The 22,067-nt window shown below is 40.8% G+C and overlaps 2 protein-coding genes across 7 annotated transcripts in view; both read left to right on the forward strand.

Moving 5' to 3' along the window:
• LOC122776381 (receptor-type tyrosine-protein phosphatase zeta-like) overlaps positions 1-22,067 on the forward strand; it is a 940,026-nt gene that overhangs the window by 857,068 nt on the left and 60,891 nt on the right. The window lies entirely within an intron of this gene.
• Positions 20,592-22,067, forward strand: part of pot1 (protection of telomeres 1 homolog) — a 46,638-nt gene continuing 45,162 nt past the window's right edge. For all 3 annotated transcript variants that reach the window (XM_044036914.1, XM_044036913.1, XM_044036915.1), the window contains exon 1: positions 20,592-20,639. The gene's annotated coding sequence lies outside the window, so the exon portion shown is untranslated. The remainder of the gene's footprint in view (positions 20,640-22,067) is intronic.

The following is a 22,067-nucleotide window of genomic DNA, read 5'->3' on the forward strand; positions in this document are numbered from 1 at the left end:
TGAAGTCGTAAAAAAAGGAAACTTCTGCCTGAACCCAAAATGCCATCTTTGAGGACACTATGTAAAGGAGGAGTAAAGCAGAGAGGGACTTAGAGACAGTACCATTTTTCTCAAAGTTATAAAAATAAAACTGCCTGAGATGACAGCATGTCTCTTTATGCCTCACCATCGGCTCTCACAACTAAACTGTTTTCACACTCCACATTTTAGTTTTCCTTTTTTTGGAAACACATTATGCCTGACATTTTCTCTGCATAATGCCTCCTCAAATGCTGGAGGAGGCATGTGTTTGCTCGCTGATTTCTGGCTGTTTTATTTTCTGCAGATTGAGTATATTCATATTCAGATAAGGCTGGTCACAGATCACTCTCTGTAATTCTTGTGCTGTATTAACATGTAAATCAGATGGATGATTATCATGTTAAGTCTGCCGTGTGCGTCTCACAGGCGTCTGTGTTGACTATTTATAAACTGGAAAAAAATGGAAAAAAAAAGAAACTGTTTAAAGAGGCTGACTCTTGCTAAAAATGCAAACTCATACGTATACATTAGTGTGAGGCGGCTAATTTCTTTCCTGTTTGACAAAAGAAACTCTTCCCGCTGTTCCCTGGAGTGCTGGATTCATGGACTGGCTTCAAGTCAAGTGAATCCTAACATTACAGCAAGTGATTTAACAATAAACCTGAGATAAATAGTTAAAGAGACAAATAAACCTTCTTTCTCTTTATTTTTACACTGTTTTTGTTTAAAACCTGCTTTTATTTTTGCTCAGTGCTTGCAGCAAAACAAGCCGAACACAACCGAGCTCTGACGTTATCAGTTCATAAAGACATCGTGTCAGAAAGCAACTCTTGGATGCATCAATCATGGTCTTCAGAAGAGTGGTGCAACCATGTGCTTCTCCTTAAAATAGCGCAACAACACATACATACAGTGGAGATTGGTTACTAACATTCAGTGCTCCAATAACCTCGGTACGTGTCTGCACATCTACCATATTGTTCATGATGCACAGCAAATTATTTACAGTGGAATGAGGAGAACCTCACGAGAGTGTAAACGAAATTATGCACAGGTGCTAAATACACAGGACACACAAACACACTACTCATACTCACACCTGCACGTGGACATGACATCAGCCCAGAAAATATGAACTAACACACACACACACACACACACACTTTCACTCCGGCAGCCTCCTCTTCATCATCTCCCTCCTGGGCAGAGGCTATAATTAGCGTTGGCCTCCTGGGGTCCCTGCAAGCGCAGATGACCCATCTTCAACACGCTGAAATTAATGATCCACTTGCTTCCTTGTTACACACACCACAGCACTTACTGTTAATGTTGGTGGTGAAGGAAATTATATGTTTTCCCATATTACGGCATCACTCCGAGTCAGCATGTTTATTTGCAAAATGCACCTGAAGGATTGTGGGAATTGGATTTTGTCTCAAGAACCGAGTCAGTGCTAATGGGTGGGCGGTGGGTTTAGTTCTGTCTCGTTCCTATTCACCCTGCCATCTGTCTAAAGATGTCATTATCATTATCGGGAGCTCACTGCTGCTGATGCACAGCTGCATGCTGTGAGCTGAGAGGCTGAGGTGGTGTAAAGTGTGTTTCAGGTTGAAAACTAAATCATTTCTCATGCAAACAGCTCCTCTTGACCCAACAACATAGGCCTGCAGCAACGGGCTTGTAACAAGAAGAAAAGAAAAGAAAATGGCCGACCAGTTTTTCTCACCAGAGCAGGAAGTAAAGGGAGGAGGGAACTAATAAATCAGTCACACCTGAGCGCTCAGGAGTGGAGGGATGAGAAGTGAGTGCAGACAAATGAGGAAATAATTCTGGAGTTGAAGTTCTACGAGAGGAATAAACTGATCTCTGGACCTGATCATCTTTTAAAACCTGCTTGGATGCAATGGTTGCTGAATTCTCGGTTGGAAGATACCTAAAAGTAGCAGATAAGTTAAAATTTATTTTGGCCTCTCCTGCGTTTTAAGTTTGTGGGTATAGGTCTACTAATTCAATTATTATTCTGAATATAATATACACGCAATTAACTACCTTGGTTGTATGATCATGTTATTTTGGCATGTTTTGTAGTGTAGAAATGGAAGTGGTTAAATGAATTTATAAAACTTGACTTGTTTTTGAGAGGCCTCTACGCCACAGGCTGATGCACTAAATCAAACCTTCATGCTGTGAATGGGGAAGTAATAATTGACTCCTGGTCCTCTCCGTATGGTGGAGAGGTTCTTGCAACAGGTGCTTGAAAGAAAGAAAACAAAAGCTTAGTGTATCTGTGGAGCTGCACGAGTGTGAGATTACCTCAGGAGGAAAAGGGACTCTCTCACAGGTCTCTCAGGTTAGAGACCTGTGCCTGTTTGAAAAGAAGAAGGACAGAGAGTCGAAAGTGGAATTTCAGTTGTTCCCATGTGATGACCCTCGGTGTGAACGGCCCTCACGAGACACGTCCGTTGTAAGAAGATGCTGCCGTGGTTTGGAGGCAAAGGTAAGAGAAACGTATTTATAATCAGTCAATGCATTTGTTCACTGACAAACTCTCGAGCAGAGAGGACCGCGTCCTCATGGAGTTGTAGCGCCTGATTGGATAAAGCATAAAAAGAGACATGTCACTGAGTTAACATAGATTTTAGCTTAAGCATTTCACTGTCAGCAGCTTTGGGTATTTTCTCTGAAAAGCTCAGTGAATAAATTGACTGACAGTAACGAGAAACTGTCGAGGCTCTGGGTCGGATCAACCCGACTTCAAGGCGACCACAATGAGTGAGTCGGTGTGTGTCAGTTGAGTTATTGCTCTGCTTTCCTCAGCAGTCAACTTGTACATTTTGATTTTTTTTTTCTGCCCACAGAAACACTCAGATAATTCTGTTCTCCTGGTATTGTGGCTTGTTGTTTTCCCTCCTCGGCAGACAGGCAGTGGTGGGAATGTAAATGGAACAGTGGGGATAGAAAAGAATCAGTGAAATGTGTCTGGGAGAACAGGTGTACTCTGACAGGGGATCAAAGTTTTTTGGGGAGTAATGCATTTGTGATGAGGCAGGGGGCTGGGAAGAACACATGCTGCGGACAGATAAGTGCAATGAGTAACACCTAAACCGATTCAACAAAGAAACGCTTTTGTGATTATGCAGAAATCCAGCAGAGGATCACAGGATTTCTAGTGAGTCGACGCCATGTTATGACATTCACTGCACTCTTTCTGTGCATGGGCCCACCAGGGTTTGAGTTCCTAAATGTTGTCTGCCTCCAGGCCTTTTTTTTTCTTCTAAAAAGTGGAAATGTCCTAAAAATAAAAATGTGGACCTGTGAGAAGGACAGGGGAAAACATTTAGAGAACAACAACTGACCTGAAAGAGAGTACAAAGGTGATGTGCAGTGAAAGAGCTGCTAATCCGCTCTAGGTTTTTCTTTAGAACACCTTTGCTACTTTTGAACTGGAGTTTTCCACTCTTGTTAAAATACTGGTCTTACTGTTGTATTTTCTCTTCGCGTAGTTCTGGTTTCTCCCACATGGTTGGTGTAGTAGTTTGCACTCTTGCCTTTGCAGCAAGAAGACCCGGGTTCATGACTTGTTCAGAACAAGGGCCTTTTCTCTGGGTTCTCCGGTTTCCTCCCACAGTCCTAAGACATGCAGATTTGAGTATTAGGCGAATAGGACACTCTAAAGGTGTGAGAGTGGATTGTTGTTTGTCTCTATATGTGGCCCTGTGATGGACTGGCAAACTGTCCAGGGTGCAGCCCGCCTGTCCCCCTATGACTTTTGTAAGTCGCTTTGGATAAAAGCGTCTGCTAAATGACATGTAATGTAATGTAATGTAATGTAATGTTAGCTGATTGGCATAGTGCCCCCCACGACCCTCATGTGGAGGATAAAGCGGTAGAAGATGGATATATGGTTCTGGTTTTATTTTGTAGGATATTTCCCTGGGTGTCTTGTCTCGTTAACTTCCTGTTTTATTTCGGTGTATTGCTCTTGTTTTACTTCCAGCCTATTTTTTGGTCTATAATAGTGTTTGCACTAAACTATCCTGATTTGACTTCTGCATCCATGTCCTCGCCAGTGTGAGTGGTTAAAACAGAAGCACGTCAGTGCAACCAAAACCTCTATTTAGCTGTGTCTCAATTCTGGGTCTGTCTCCTTCAGAGGACACATTTGAAGGCTGATTGTGTCATCACAATGCAACTTGAAGCAATTCAAAAGGCATGGAAACTAATGTTTTGAAAAAGGGTGGCCGACAGTGACACAAGTGTTGAATACCTAACAGTTCACATGTTAAAACATCAAAACATGTATGAATGTCAGACACATTTGGGCCGGTTAGTCCAGGTCACTCAGGTCACTGCTCAGTCGCAGCAGCTCCGATCAACCCTCCATCTTAATTTCGTTGTGCAATTTCATTTGTATGATAACAATGACAATCCTTTCCTTCCCTTAAAAGTGCACATGTTAAAAACCACACACAAACAAAACTGTTAGAGTCATCTCCACCGCCGGCGGCACACTCGTGAGGATCCAGACTATGGATTGAGACACAGTTAATCTGTACCATAAACTGTATGCAAACTTTAACTAAGAAAATACATGATATCCTGTACATGTATTATACTGTATATACCTGGTTAATCTAGATTAGGCAAAATGCATATTCGAGGTGGGCTATATGTATCGTTTGCGATAGTATCATTTGTGTTTTAACAATGTGCACAATGACAATATTTATTGAGCATCTAAATTACTTTGCCAAAGCCGACGAAACACGCACGTAATCTCCACACATTGAGGTTTGAATTAACCGAATTAACCGTATTTATTCAAATACAATTAATAAGAGTTGTTTCCATTGAAAAACAATCAATGAGTAATAAATCAGGCAATTAAAATCACATTTTTAAAGGATATCGATATTGTCAAAATAAAAAAGAATATATTATTTTTTCAAAGTCATTTGTGCAGGTGTTGTTTTGTCCAGTCTTCTGCTAATGCAGACTGCAACATGCTGCATTGTTGCCGTCCTGAATCTGTCAGCACCGATGAGTCACAGTGACGGGCGAGAGCCTTTAGCTCAGCTGTTACTCACCGCTCGTCTCCCACTGTCATCCGACATGTTGTTTTCAGACGTCACATCACGCTGAGATGGAGCGGCTGAACCCCATCATCTTGTCTGGGCACATAAAAATCACATGTGTCTCTCTGTAAAAATGTGATCGAATCACATTCCGCAGTCTTTATCTAATCTGCTTCATCACCACTGACGAAATTCACAGACTGTAACGGAATCAACTATCACAAAATGACACCGCGGGGGAGGTAATCGCTGTTGATTGACTCTTTGAAGGTTCAGGGTTAGCCACGTCACTGAGATCACGCGGCATTTCACTGACAACTCAAGGCCCGTGGGCCACATTCGGCCCGAGATACAGTTATATATCATTTTATTTGTCTATTTTTAATAGCCCAGCGTTAAATAGCACACACGCCATTCATGCTACAAATCTCATAATGCGATGCAATGTGCAGGTCAAGACCTGTCAGCACCTCCCACTACTTAGTGGTCAGCGCTTATGTTTGTTTGTTTTCTGATAATTAATATTAATAAAAATATTTAAAATTTTATTTATTTTACAGAGAAAATAAATCTTGTGGTCTGGCTGTTTAAATTCATATTTCTAATGAAAACATAGTCAGTTTTACACTCTTCAATAAATGTTAAACAGGTTTCTTTCAGTGAGACAGAACAATAAGGACCCATCAACCAGGATGAGGGATCTTTCATCCAATCACACACTACAGGATCATTTGGCCAGGTAATCTGTTCAAATCAGCCTGAAATCAGAAGCACCCACGATCGTTGGAAGGACCTGATCAGGACATAAATCTGGCAAATTGTGGGGAAGGGATTATTGGGTGGAAGGTGGTGCGTGGCACACCAAACCAAACCATAAAAACAATCTGTGGCGCAGAAATTAAAAACTATTTTGTGAATATACTGGCTGTGTCATTAGTGAAGTCGGTATTTCAATTTAACATGTTTCTTTTATCTCTGATGAGACTTCATAGTCATTTTATGTCTCAATATAATTTCATATTATCACCATTAAGGCTTGGTGTTTGGACACTGTGTGCCGTCACAACATAACAGACATTTAAACATGTTTATCAGCTGGAATAAAGGAAAACTAAATGTGCCACTGTGCCGAGTGACACATCTACAAGTCTTCTACTGGAGAAAACCCCAGGGCTGGGCAAAAGTTGGATATTCATTTTCATATCATCAAGGTTGTGCTGCGTGCAGCTGACGTGATGGAGATTGTTCTGTTTTAAAGAGAAATGAGAGAACAGCAAATTCCATCCAAGCACTCAAGGACACTCAACCAATGATTGGACAAACGCATTAATCAGTTTGACTTGGATTTTCAATTTAGTTCATTTCTGACACATAATTTAGTGAGTGTGACGTTCCAGCTGATAATCTAGAAATCATACTGGCTTTTATATTGCTCTCTTACATGGCCTGAATAAAGTATGTCAATGGTGCAGTTTGAGTGCGACTTAAACATGTGCCTTTCAAATGCTGATTATAAGAAAGAATGAGTCATTTGCAGATATTAAATTGCTAGCTTGTACAAAGCGGCAGGCACGATTTACGGACAGAGGATGTTGCCAAGCACAAAGCCTTGTGGAGTATAGCTGTAAACAAACAAACTCTATCCTTGGCTCGTCTCATCAAATGTGCACAAATAAATGCGTGACCCACACAAATCTCTCTCTCCATCTCTGAAACGCTCTACTGGTTTCAGACTCTTTCCTTGTTTCAGGTTTGTTTGTTTGTTTGTGATGGAGCAAGTCGTGAAAGTGAGCTTTCCAGGTCCGAAAAGATCTGCATGTGCAGAGTATGTGTAGTGCAACAGCCCATAAATGATCTGAGTAACACCAGTGCTTCTCTGCTGAAACATGTCCAAATATCTGCTTGGAAAATGTCCGTAGTGCATCGACTTTGCCATAAAATTATACATTGCAGCAAATTTAATTAGGGAATAAAAGGCAGGGGAGAGATAAAGGTCCACTGAGAGGGACTTAAGGGGATTGATCAGCCGAAATGACCTACTGTATTATATCTACATAATGATGTTTTCATTAGTGTCTATGTGGCTTTTCTCTGGGCACTGCAGCTTCCTCCCACATAAGTCCATAAGTAATGCAGCTTTGCTTAATTGTAGACCTGAAATTGTTGCGATACTCTACAGACCTTTAAACTATAATGTGATCTACAGGACGGCCCACAGGGTCTAATATTTATGACAAATGCATATGGGCCTGTTTTTGATACAGTTTATTTTTTCTTGTTAGATTTCAGCTTCATAAATGTGAATAGTTAAACTGAATATCTTTGATTTGTGGACAAAATAAGTTGTAATTTTTGCGCATTGGGAAACGCCGATTAACATAATTTACCACTTTCTGATCTCTTATTCGCGATAATGATTACATGATAGTGATAATAATAAATAATTGCAGCCCACTAAACCTTTTATCAGATGATGGGGTTTTTTTTTTCAAGTCAAGTATAATTTTATGCTACGGTTCCTGTTCCAGATCATTTCATTTTAGACATGAACATTTTCTCCCATGTTCTCCCTTGTCTGTGTGTGTGTTTACTGGGTCCTCCAGCTTCTTCCTACTATCCACAAACAACTCAATTGCCTCTAAGTGTGAATGTGGCTGTTAATGGTTTGTCCCCATTCCCTCTGGTCTAAAAACCTGTTAGATACCAGGTGGGAATGTATTTAGTGGGCAATTACTCCCATTTCAAATGGCTTTGCAGTGCACATGGGTTTTTATCGGTGGGAATGTAGGAGCCAGGTAAACATGCTTATTTCTTCCAGCCTTTAACATAGCTATTACCATAGCAGCTCGCAATTGTCAATGCAATCATCAATTGGGTCAGCTAAATCCATGGTTCTCAAACTGCTGCATGTGTACCACAAGTGGTACGCGAGCTTCCTCTGGTGGTACTTCACAAATACTGTTCCATTGTATATATCAGATATTTCACTGCATCTTAATCTAATATCACTATACCAGCATTATGAAGTATATGTGAGGAAGTTACTTTAAGAGCTCAATATTTTCTCAGGTGGTACTTGGTATAAAATGTTTTAGGGGACCACTGGTCCAAATAATTGATTTTTTTTGATAGACTGAAGTAAAAGATGCAAAATAGTAACCACTCTGACATGATCACTGAAGACCATGCTGGCGATGTTGTTGTTTTTTTCCCCCAACTTGTTTTAGTTTCAGTGCGTCCGTGACGTCCCAATTCATGCACAGGTGACACAGAGACGATAAAAACAACACAAAAAAATCTGAGCTATACACGCTCATTTTGCCATGAAAGAGGATTAAGACCCACCACTCATCCAGCTTCCTGTCGAAACACCCACAGGCTATATCTCACCACGATTGTTTTTAATTGAAATCCCCGTTTGTTGCTACTCCAACAACAATTTCTGCAGCAGAAAGCCATTTTGAGTCCCAGGCATGAGCCTGCACTGCAGAAAACTGTGAAATCCTGTTTGTCCCTGGAGTGGTGAAAAGCACTTTAGGAGTTTGAGTCTCAGTTCAGAGCCTGTTGAATCTCGCTCAAGCATTTCACATTTTCAGCGTCAGTGGGGGAAAAGCAGCAGCTTCCTGGCAATGTGTTTGAACAAGAGGGGGGAGGAGAATCGGGGGGAGGAGTGGGGGGGTCATTGTACTGAAGTACTGTCACTTAAATTAGATTTTACTCAAATTGACCCAAAGGGTTGACCCTGGACTGGTCAACAGCCTATCAAGTCACTGCTTATAGCAACAAACATCTATTTACTCACATTCACACCAGAGCAGTTAAGATAGAGAAAGCGGGATCGGGTTTGACAGCGGGATTGTTTTGTGTCGCGAAGTAATGGTCATTTCCTTTTCGCCATCAACCAAAGCATTGTTGCACTCTCTGTTGTGGAAACGTCTGCAGAGAAGAAACTGCCGTAATAACCTGTGGAAGAAACTCAACAATCAGCTATGTTTTCCCTCTTGTGAGCTTGCCTACTGCGGCTTTAAATTGTAACTCTAATGGTGTTGATCTCAATCATCCAAATCATTTCTTTCTTGAGCTATAATTTACATCCCCAGGAGATGTCATCAAAATATGCACTTCAATTATTAAATTGTGCTGCTCACAGACAAACAGTAATTGGGGTGATGAAAAAAAACAAAAACATGTTTACTCCACAGGCAGTTCAACAAGTTGGACAAAGGCAGATAGTTTGATGATCTCCTGGAACATTAGTTCACCTTTTCTGAACTGTGGTTAGGTGAAAGTTAGGGTTTGGCTTTAACTGTTTATGGTTAAGGTTCGGGAGAAGGCTTTGTTTAGGCTGTCGAAATGAGAAGGCTGAAGAGAAGTCATCCTGAGATGAATCGCTGCACAAAGTACCACTATTTTGATAACATTTTACGTAAGTACTGGTTTAAAAATGGACTGAAGTAAAATTTACTCAGAGTAAAAGTTAATTAGTTACTTTTTTAACACGGTTGGAGTTCTTTCTGGTGTGCTCCTCTCATTCACCTGTCCTCATCATCATTCACCTGTCCTCACCATTCAATTATCCTCATCATCACTCACCTCTCCTCATCATTCACCTGTCCTCATCATCATTCACCTGTCCTCATCGTCATTCATCTGTCCTCATCATCATCATTCATCTGTCCTTACCATTCAATTGTCCTCATCATTCACCTGTCCTCATCATCATCCTCATCATCATTCACCTTTCCTCACCATTCACCTGTCCTCATCATCATTCACCTGTCCTCACCATTCAATTTTCCTCATCATCACTCACCCCTCCTCTCATTCACCTGTCCTCATCATCATTCACCTGTCCTCATTCACCTGTCCTCATCATCATTTACCTGTCCTCACCATTCAATTATCCTCATCATCACTCACCTCATCATTCACCTGTCCTTATCATCATTCACCTGTCCTCATCATCATTCACCTGTCCTCATTCATTCACCTGTCCTCATCATCATTCACCTGTCCTCATCATCATTCACCTGTCCTCACCATTCAATTATCCTCATCATTCACCTGTCCTTATCATCATTCATCATCATTCACCTGTCCTATCATCATTCACCTGTCCTCATCGTCATTCACCTGTCCTCATCATCATCATTCACCTGTCCTCATCATCATTCACCTGTCCTCACCATTCAATTGTCCTCATCATCACTCACCTCTCCTCATCATTCCCCTATCCTCATCATCATTCATCTGTCCTCATCATCATTCACTTGTCCTCATAATCATTCACCTGTCCTCATCACTCACTCACCTGTCCCCTGTGTTTGTGTGTGTGATGTGTGGCAGAGAGGAAGAATGATCGAGGTTTTAGATGTACATTGTTGGTTGGTCAGCACATCTGAATAGCAATGTTTTGAAGCTGAACTGCAGGTCATTGAAATCTGTCTGCAGCAAACAGCTCTTCAGCAGGCGTGCACATTACTGCAGCATTCAAACAAGATAATAGTATCTTTCTCTTTCTCTCTCACTCTCTGTTTCACAATCATTTTGGCAGACGCTCTCGAGGTCTGATAAGAAATGTAGATCAGTGGGTGAACGGATGTAAATTTCCTTCACCCGAGAAGCCGCTGTAGCTCTGCAGTGTATCAGATTCCAACCGCATCAATTATTTATCATGTTGGAATTAAAGATTGGCATGCCACATTCCCATTTAACGTTTTTAGGCAACATAAAATATTCATGCAGATGAGATCAGGGCACTGCAGAGGCAAATAATGTGAGTTGTCTGCACACCGGAGAGCCCAGAGTAAAAGGTGGTCAAGCATGTTAAAGGCATCAAATAAAACATGAACATCTAAGCTGGTAAAATGTTTCCTAAAGGATACCTGCAGGATGTAGAGGAAGACTTCTTTCATATGTCTCCACAGGCACAGGGGAATATATCCCCCTTTTTACAACTGATGTAAAATGTGATTTAACGCTACGAGGAGTTAAGACAGGCAGCAGACTGGAGTATGATGATATGAATCTTCTTTTTTCTTTTCTTTTTTACAACTCTGTTTGTCCCCAGGATTAAATGTGTTTCGGTTCAACAGGTTTATGTCATGTAATGGACAGAGTGTTTGAGCTTCATTAAGTTTTGTGAATCCACAGAGAAACAGAGGAATTTTCTCCTCTGAGGTGAAACGGGACAAGAGATAAAGGTTCAAGTTTCAAGGTTTTTGGAAATGTAATTATTTGGCGAGATTACATTTTTGACCTGTTTTCGTTTGTCTGGTTTGACTCCAGGCATCTGGATAACTGGTGCTGCAAAGCGTGTTAACAACTTGTTCATTCAGCCCCGGGTTTGCTCATGCAGCTAAAAGCACTTAAGTGTGGAAGACGCGGTCATGAATTATAAGCAACATAGACATACTATATGAAATAAGTACAGTAAGTGATCAGTGATTTTCCAGAGTGGAATATAAAAGGATACATTTGCTCCATAGCTGGTTAGAGGTGTAAAGTCTCGTCTAATTCCTGTTTCTGTCATTTCAAGGCCCAGCTGCCTTTATCACAGTCTGACAGAGTTCAGGGCTAAAGTGATGCCAAGTGCACAAGTGCATCAATGTCATTTCTGTTCACCTTCATCTTCTTTCCCAGTGTTAGCACAGTAGTCGTTTCATAATACCTGAGATGACATCTGTCAGTGCGTTTACATGCCTGATAAAAGTCCAAATTTTAGTCGGACCGAGACAATAGTTCAATTTTCTTAATGTCAGTCAAACATGTTAGCTGGTCTTAGTCGGACTAACACGCCTGTATTATGTGGCATAAACTGCGGTACTGTTTCTGGAAATCACTGCCACAACATTTTTTACTACGTACGATGCACTACTTTCGAAAAAACATACCGAAGTAAAAGTAAAATTACAAAAAGTGCACGTACACTGTTGCTGTAAATCATATGGTGGCGGAGTCTTTATTTGGACAACACACAACAAACAAGAGCCATGTTCGTTCTATAGTAACTTGTATCACCATTATTATGTACGGCAGGTACAATCTCCAAGGTTTTTTAGCTTTTAAAGAGATAAATATGACAGGGTGAAGTGACATGTGCTTCACCAGCTTCAGAGCATGGAAACATCCCAGCACTCGGCTTTAAAGAGGAGGGGAGAGGAGGAGAGGAGTGGATTCTCCTCCCTTTGGATTCACCACAGACATAGCCATTATGCAAAATGACAAACACAACTGATTTGCTTTCTGTGCAGCCGCTCTGATGTAATTGTGAAATATTTCACAATGAAGAATTGAGTCCAGAAATGAAAATCTGTAATCCTGTGGTTATTTTTCTCAAAAGTTATTTAAAGTTATGACTGACACATTAGCTTCTCGGTTATTCATATCTAATTGGTGCAAAACTCCGCCAGGATTCATAAATTTAAGTTATTGGGCTGCACAGCAGAATTTAAACTGTCTTTAATCAAAGGTTTACACCAAAACAATTTCAATAATGAGCCATTTTTCTCTCTTTGTACAGCTCCACAGTTCAAGTGCAATAATGGAGATCCAGTATGAGCTGAACAGCTTTCATCTCTTATGCAAAATCCAATAAGAAAGTTTGGGCAAATAACATATCTCATCAAGTCGTATCAGACTAAGAGGAGCATCTCACATACACACACACACATGCACTTGCGAGCACACACATTTAATTAAACAACTTAACAAACACTACGACGTCTGTAATGGTGCTGATGATGGAGCTGCCCAAACAAACTCTCATCTCTTCACACAGAGTAGTGAGAACACAGTATGTGTTCCTGCATCCGACTCAAGAGATACAGTAGGTGGATGAATAGTTTCACAGATTCCTTGGACCAATTAAGTGTCTCCCCTTTTTCTTGCAGTCCTCAATTTGTCTCCTCTTTTTGTCTTCATCCTCAGCATCTTTACACCTTCTCCTTGATGCTAAAATCTCCCCATTAATAAAAGCTAAACGACTGAGTAAATGTCTGCGGAACGTTCCGCAAGCGCTAAATCGGTACGTTTTTTCCGGTGGACTGTGAAGACTCACTGTGGTGTGACTATCAGCAGCTCTCCAGCTCCGCGCCATCTGATTGGCCAACACTCTGGAGCTGACCATCTCTGTCTCCTCAGAAGCCTTGACACTCCACTCCACTGCTGTCAAACATGTCGTCGCACACCCACTCATACTTCACACACTCGTGAACCAGCTCCATAATGATGCCATGTCCTCTGTGTAAGCTGCACCTCTGGTCCTGCTCAGAATAATGACTCTCTGCAGACAATGTGTTGACACTGCAGGGAGGAGTCAAAAGGGACCGGCTGAGAGTGATAATAATCACCATTTTGCTATAAAGCTCAGAGGCAAGATTGCGGGGCTTAAAGTCTTTCATTTACCAGCCACTGATTACGTGTTCCCTCACCTCTAACTGTTGCAGCTACTAGAGTGAAGCCTGGCCTCTTGAAATTTAGAGACTGGACCAATAATTGAAGAAACATTAACAGCTCTGTGTACTGGAAATGGAGAGAAATAGAGTTTCTTCTCAAGTCTATCTTTATGTTATTTGGGTCAGTACAAAGGAAGAACTGTATTTTGTTGTCCTGCTTAAAATTCATAGGATTTTTCTTTTTGTTGTTGTTGGTACAGTCATCTTTGAGCAGAAACACCTGGAGCCTCATAATCCTCACGGTGTTCACTCAGACGCCCTCACAAATTAAACCTCAGTGCAGAAGAAACTGCAACAACAACAACAACAACAGTCCAACTGAAACAATTCAGCTGCAGTTCATGACAGAAAAGGAAGAGCCTCCATCTACAAAGATAGTGTAGGGGGTTACCATATATTTTAAGGAAATCCAGGTTGTTGTATTATTATGTGCAGATTATCAAAATCTGCACATTCATCTAATTTTCTGTATGTTGCAAATACAAGTTTGGTAGCTTTATATCAAGCATTGTTGCTATGAAAACTGCCTTACGTTTATATTTTGGCCAGCGACATTTTCCTTTTAAGAAACCTGACTTCACCATCTTTGGAGGGTTAGCTGAATTGAGAGCTTATCCAGTGAACATCCACTGAACTCTGTTTTGCTTTTCCATTCGCGATAGTACCTGGTATTTTTTTTAATACCTGCTCTGCCGAGGTTCCAAGCGAGCTGAGCCGATAGCATGTGTGACGTCGCCAGACTGCCGGCCACTGATTGGTCAGAGTGTCGCCACTGGATTCTGGAAGAATCACGGAAACACGTCTTGTGCAAGAATCAAACCCAACAATGCCGAACTGTAGATCAGTTAAAAAGTTTAAACTTAAAAACCCTGAAGACATGCGTTAATCTCCAGCATTTAGCAAGGAAATGTCTAAAATCTCAACTTTTAACAGAGGAGTCCGGTGTTTCTAGCGACAGCACAGCCTGAAATCGGCGATTGAGACACATCACAACCCCTTCCGCCATATCACATTTCTGTGACCGTGTCAGATGGAGTCTGTGCTCCGGTCATGCAGGAAGTACTGAACGATTCTGTGACCAAATCTTTTTAATGATTCAGTACACTGAAAATAAATGCTTTACAAGTCACTAGTTTGTGTGTGTTGCGTGTAAAACAAAGTCACGGCAGTGGAGGAGATGCTATAGTAATGGAAAACCATACCAAACTGTGTAGAGTCCAGCCAAGACAAGACGAGCTGGAACTGGGAAGTGTCGCTGGACATACTAAATGCATGACATACCAGAAATGGCAGTTCACATTCACACATATGTCTGCAGTTTATAGGCAACAAAATCACTCAAAGACAGACTGGGTGCTCTGAGCCCTTGTTTGTAAAGGAGTTCCAGTATACAATGATGTTCCAGATGGTTGCTTACTCAAATGCATTATTCGAAAATGCTTAGAAAATACCTGGTGCATTCAAACTGTCCTCGCCTTGTGTTTGAATGAGCCGTCTGTCTGTCAACGTGTGAAAACAACATACTAAGCCTTCGGCGTTGTTCTTTGGTCTTCTTTCAGAAAAAGAGAGAAAAAAAAAACAACCTCCACAGTTCTTCACAACATCTTTCATAACCACCATTGCAACAGTCGTGTATTGTAGTGGTGTATTTTTGATGACCACTACACACCATGAACATGTATTGTAGACCAATAACAACTAAGATGGATTCAAAATAATCCTGACAAAGTGACTCGCAATGTTTTCAATGTATGTTTCAGTAAAAGTTTTTCTTCGTGTAACCACACATTGCATCATCCACATTAAGAGAGAAACATGTATGACAACATGCATGAGAGGAAAAGTGTCAACACTTTTTAAAACTATAAATCTAGCATTAAAGGTCATGAAAAGGCAGCAATCATCTCCAAAAAATCCCCAATAACACGATTTAGCCGGAGCTTCATCTGTTCAAGCGGGTGATAATCTGCCCTGCAAAATAATCCATTCTTCATCCAGTCCACCCATTCACCAGAATCGCATAAACTAACTACCTATCAAATCAAATCACACCACTTTACACCTTAATAGGCAATAGACAGCTCAGATGTTGTGAGTTAATTGTCTAAATTATTTGTCACAACAGGAGAGCGCATGTATTTAAGCCTCATTTGCTGCACATTGCATGAATAATCTGGCAGATCAGTGGTGGCTACAGTTTTACTGTTGAGGATCTCCAGTGAATCAATCACACTTTCCACAGTGTCTGTCCCTCCGTTGAAGTTTCTGATTAGATTTGAGCTCTTCTCTGACACCTTGAGTCTGCGAGTGTCCAGAGCTTCATCGTTCACTGTTGTGCCGCGCAGTCTCTAAATGTGCTCCTTCATATCATTGTTGATGAAGAATATTATCCACCGCTCAAGTCTCTCTCTCTCTCTCTCTCTCTGTCACACACACACACACACACACACACTCCCTCTCTCTCAGCCCAATGCAATTAACTCCATCAAAATGTTATTTGCAGTTTGACTGTTAGTTCATTTTTAAATTGTGTGATCAATTACCTTCACTTAAGCTTTTCCAGACTCATTTCACTGATGGATATCATTTATGACTCAACTACACTCAGGAAACTTTTCAACCTGAATTTCTGAACCAGGCCATTAAAAAGATTGGTCCTGCTGCACTGTTTAACAGTTGTTGTTTTTTGTGTGTTTATTTATTTATTTTAAAATCAGACTGTCTGACTATATCTGATCTGCTTATCCATTAACCCTTAGTGCTCACGCGGCACGGATCTGTTTTTTCGTCTTCTTATGTGTTGTTGAGTAAAAGTTATGATTCATTTCATATCGCATTTGTAGTGGTGATATAAAGTAGCGGTAATTCTGCCGAAGTCACGAAATAATTTTCTTCTCTTTTTGTTCATAAAAACGAGCCAAGTGAACTTTGAACTGTGACTTGTTTCCAAATTTCACAAATTCGATCCGATTTTAAACATTTTTGCTCAGGTGTGTTTATATAGTTGGTTCAAATGAATTGATTGCCTGTTGGTTGTGCTGGAAAAAAAAGGATATGAGACACTTTATTTTGCATATTCTTATAGCCTATATACTGTATGTTTAAACATACACATGCTCTGTGTTGTAAGGTTTAATAAAGCTGTCCGAGGGAAAAGTGTATGTAGGCTTCACAATACTGTAAAACACCTGTCTATCTAAATGTTCCCTGTCTCTGTCCGATGAAGCAGATATGATATGCAGAGGTTAGTCACAAATGGCAGAGAGTGCAGCCAAAATTCAAGAATGTCTTTGCTGAGAGGGCTGGCAGGAGATGATGGGATATATCAGATTGTATAGGCTAATATTGCTTTTCCACACCTCTCTCTAAAGGTACCAGAGGCAGAGAATTTTTGTCATTTTTGATCAGTAATTCCATAATAAACCTCCAACTTAAATCAAGTCAGTCAGTCAGTCATCATCTAACCGCTTTATCCTCCACCAGAGGGTCGCGGGGGGTGCTGTGCCAATCTCAGCTACATCGGGCGATAGGCGGGGTACACCCTGGACAGTTCGCCAGTCCATCGTAGGGCCACACACAACTAGAGACAAACAACCATCCACTCTTACACTCACTCCTACGGTCAATTTAGAGTGTCCAATTTACCTAATCCCCACATTGCATGTTTTTGGACTGTGGGAGGAAGCCGGAGAACCCGGAGAGAACCCACGCACACACAGGGAGAACATGCAAACTCCATGCAGAAAGGTCCTTGTTCCAACTGGGGCTCGAACCCGGGTCTTCTCGCTGCAAGGCGAGAGTGCTAACCACTACACCACCGTGTGGCCCCTTAAATCAAGTCATCTAAGAAAATAAAAAAAAACTACACTGCTGAACATCCTGTAGTCTCTGTTTCTATAGCCTTGGGGAAAGCTGCCCTGACAGGAGACTTTGACAGTGCAGTTCAGCGAGACCGTTCTCCAAACTGGCTGCTCGGTGACAACAGCTGTCTGAGCGGCACAGAAACCTAAGAAAGGAAGAGATCTACAAGACGGCAACAAAAATGCAATCAGCAGAGTTTCAGAGGTGGAGAGTTTAAGGGGCTGTGCACAGGTAGCGTCATTTGCATTCACTTTAAAAGGTGTCATGTGTCAGAAAATCACATCATTAGAATCATGTTGGCTTCTGTATCTTACAGTCTACTCTCTACCTCCATTTTGGGGACAAAAAAAAGTCCAGTTTACAGGTAAGAACTTGTTGACATGAATGAGAAGTACCTTTCTTGTTTTCAGTTTAATGAACAGCTGTGACCACTGCAGAGACTCGGGTTGTGTCTCTGTCTGGATGACATGCTGCCGATTCTGTCACTCTCTGTCTGTAGTAAGCCCCCCTAACACAAACACTCCCCAGAGCCTCAGTGGAAGCTTCACACATATGATGGAGCTCATCTGTGGGGTGTACAGGACTATAAATCACCTCCTCCTCCTCATTCCTTCTGGCCTCTGAGGGTGCTGGGAGGTTGGCATGTCCATATTTTTGTTGCCCGGCTTCAACGTTGATGGCCACTCAGCCCATCTCTGACCTCCTGGTTATTTTTACTGCATTCTTTATTAGTGTGGGCAACAGATACAGTCTATTTTTTTTTAGATTATATTACAAAATGTAATTTTAATTTGAATTAAATTGAATAATTGCTCTGGTGAATAATTTATCTATAAGATACAATTTGTCTTTGTAGTAGTTGGTCTGTGTCTTTCAGATATATGGCATTTATCTTGATCATAAAACTTTTGGGTGGCTGCAAAATGTGTACGGCTATAAACAGGACCGTTTCAGCTGCTGTATCCCCTTTTTCCCAACCATAATTTGTTGTTTTTTAATTTCATTTATGGTTGCATAGTAAACAAATGACATGCACCATGTTGATTTACAACACTGATTTTTGACCGTCTGACCTGTGAGACGAGGATCGAAACAAGCACTCCAATTACTATGTAACCACTCAGGTGTATAGAGTGTGAATCTGTGCGCAGTCTGCTCCATTATCTCAGTTAAAAATAATAACAATAATAATGTATGTTACGTAGCGCTTTTGAGCAAATGCTCAACAAGCAAGAAAGCAAGAAAAATGCATATAAAATGGACAATGTTAAAATACAATAGTGATTATATACATCTAAAGCAATTGTGAGGTGGGTTTTGAAGGTACATGGATCACTACAGTCAGCCACAAATTGAGCAACCTTGGCAGAGGTTTGTGCTCTCTGGGCGCTCTCTTAAGTAGCGGTTCAGGTTAGGTTTCCAGTCTAACACACTGAAGCTGCTTTCAGAGTTGCTCTGAAGTCCTCTATTCTCTGAAGACTGCAACTGTGAAAGCAAAAGTCTGCAAAAGTTGCTCCGTAGCAGGGAAAACTCCAAATAATTCAGCAGCAACTGTGTGACCCAGGCACCCACCTTCAGCCTGGATCCTCCACAGATTCTCCTGCTATTTTAAATGTGTCTGACCCACAGCATTCATCATACGTGACCGACTAACTCCAGAGAGTATGCAGACGCAATTCTCCTGTATTCATGTAAAGAAAACAGCTTCTGATTATAGGCCTTCAATTCCTTCATACAGGTCTTAACATATCCAATACCAAATATAACCAGTTTCTGTACAAATCAGTGTAATGACTGGTGCAAGTCAAATCTGGTCCATCAAGTGATTTTAATAAATATAATTATTATTATGGTTATACGCAGCCCCTTGACTGAATCTGTTCCATTACAATCAGCTTTTGACCAATCAAATCAGAGGGGAATTCAGAGCATGAATGGAGCGTGTAAAGTGTGGCTGGTCTACATACAGACAAAATGAGTCAGATTTTAGCAAAAAGCAATGGGGGTGTTATTTAACATTGTTGGAAAGAGTTGGCCAGACTGTGAGCCAATTTCGGACATTGTGAGCAACAACCCTTTTTATTATATGTTTTTGTTGAAGAATAAATGTTACCTGTCATCCAACAGAACCAGTTACTTATGCTAAATGTAATTGTTGATCGAAGTTAAACCCAAAGTTCCATCTTGGCCCCGGAGCTGTGACGCCATCTCTGCAGTGCTAAGTCACTCATCTGTAGGCCTACTACATGCACATATTCTATGTTTGCATCAAAAATGTCATGTCATGGCAGTTCCATTTCTGAATTACAGACAGCTGCACTATAATCCTGGTTTCCATAAGAACAAGCTACGATATCCATCCCACATACAATATGGAAGTTGTTGTTTTCCATCTGGAAGACAGCTTCATGTATGTAGTTTATTGTTGATATTTCTCACCACGGAGGACAGTTGATTAGAATCATAAAGCAGGAGCAGAAGCTTGGGCCTGCTGCCGCGATGTGTCTCGGCAGAAGACACCCATTAGTGCTGAGTAATAAGCTTCCTGCAAACACAGCTGCAGAATTACACCCTCTATCACAGGCTCTGTGAGTGTTTGGCATTTTTCAGTTTAATTAAACAGTCACTAATCTGGCGGTAAGAGTTTCTGTAGCTTCCATCGATAACGTCACATGAATATGATACTGGTGATGGCTCAGGGCAGTGGTGCTGTTTGATGAGTGTGAGTGTGCTCGGAGTATAAATGATGTTGATTAATTCAGAGTGCTCTGCAGAAAGACACTGCAACATATTGACACTTTTAGCCAATGAGCGGCAGTCTAAGCTACCCTATATGCAGGGTACCAGTGTCAAGCCAATAGAGATGGTGCCATTATGCAACTATTCTTTAAAAATGAAAAAGAACTCTGAACAAACTGATCTGGCAGCAACAACTATTGGATTTAGAGTCTGAGACTTTAGTAAAAGTAAAGACATGTAAAAGTCAATGACATAACAAACTTCTCCCCACTCTGATGCTTGGTTTTATCTTAGGTATTTACTTTATCAAACAATAGAACACGTGTACCTAATAAAGTGGTTGGTTAGTAGTTTCATTCTTGTCAGAGAAGGGTCGCAAAGCATTGTGGGTAAATGAGTAAAAGAACCAGGCGCTCCTTATACGCATGCGTACAGCGCTGTCAATTCGAAACCCAGCGAGGGAAAACAAACCCAGACCCCAGCAACCGTAAGTTTTCTTCCTTTGCTTTCGACTTTTCTCCTATTGTCCAACTGTTAATGTTGTACTTACTCCCGGAGAGCAGTCAGTTTACGCTGCTAATACCCCCGTGAAGTCGTTATGGCATTGGTATCTTTTTAACTGCAAACACTGATACACGACGACAAGCAAAGTGTTAGACGTTTTACAAAGTCCCGTAATGCACTGTGAATCACAGCCAGCATCAAGATTAAGATTAGAATTAAATTAACGTTTTGTGTCTCGCAGTCTTCCTTGTCCCGGAACCATGCTACTTCATGCTGTTTGCTGATCGAGAGGACATGTAGTTATTATTTAATTAAATGCATAATTATGCATTGTTCTCGTGTATTATTAAAGCCGAATTTAGATAGAGATTATGCATGTTTACAAAAACAGTAAGATTATCTTCTATGGTTTGCGCACTGGTAAAGATAGTTAATGCAACCTTAAACTAAATGATTTTTAAAAGGAGTTTGGCACAACTGTAGAAAAGAGTAACATCTTCACACGCACATCTCACAGTTTTAACATCATTCATTGTCCGCGAGTATATACATTAAGCATTGAGACTGTACAATTCCTCATTTTCGTTTAAAGTGTTTAAAGTTGTTCTGAATGCTACCCCCACTTGCGGCATTGTTTGCTAAAGTTAGCAGGCTAACTAGCTATAACGGTGAAGTGGCTATAGTCAGAACCAGACAACTAAAACTCACTGGTTTTGGGGTTAGGGTTAGCATTGTTTTAGGGTTATGGTTAAGGTTAGGTCTTTAGTTGTGTAGGTTAAGATAAGGAGCTAGGGAATGCTTTATTTATATGACTTCACTTTCCCCATAAAGAGGGTTAGAGTGTGTGTTTATCAGGGCTCGTGTTGGCTGCTACATGTCTCGATTGGTGACAGGTAGCTTTTACTTTTGCTGTACTATCCTCTGACTCTTATGAATGACATGCCCTTGACATACTACACTTTTCATCTACACAGCATCTGTTGTATGTCTCACACAGTACTGTAAGTACAGACTGAACATCGAGATTATACATTTTGACCTCTGCATTTGGATGCAGGGGAAAAAAGTATAAATATAGGTGTCTGTATCAATTATTGGCCCAAGCACTCCCAATTTATTGAGAAATTGGACATCGGCAAAAAGTGAAATATCGTTAATCTCTAGTGTTTCTGATTTCAGCAGTTGGTATTTATAAAATGATTAGAAAAAAAGATCTTGCCATTACTTTTAAAGCATCCTTTAGTGATTTACTTGTTGTTGTAACTGTATCTGTCAACAAGTCACTAAATAATTGAGGACACATTATTTCCCCTCCTGATGTTTAAAGGAAAACTAAAAGTTAACAGCTGACCTGTATTTGTTTGATTTCATGCTTTGCACTGCTGTTACATGACTGGCTGATTAAACAGTT

The sequence above is a fragment of the Solea senegalensis genome, linkage group LG10 (assembly GCF_019176455.1).
Source record: "Solea senegalensis isolate Sse05_10M linkage group LG10, IFAPA_SoseM_1, whole genome shotgun sequence".
NCBI lineage: Eukaryota > Metazoa > Chordata > Actinopteri > Pleuronectiformes > Soleidae > Solea > Solea senegalensis.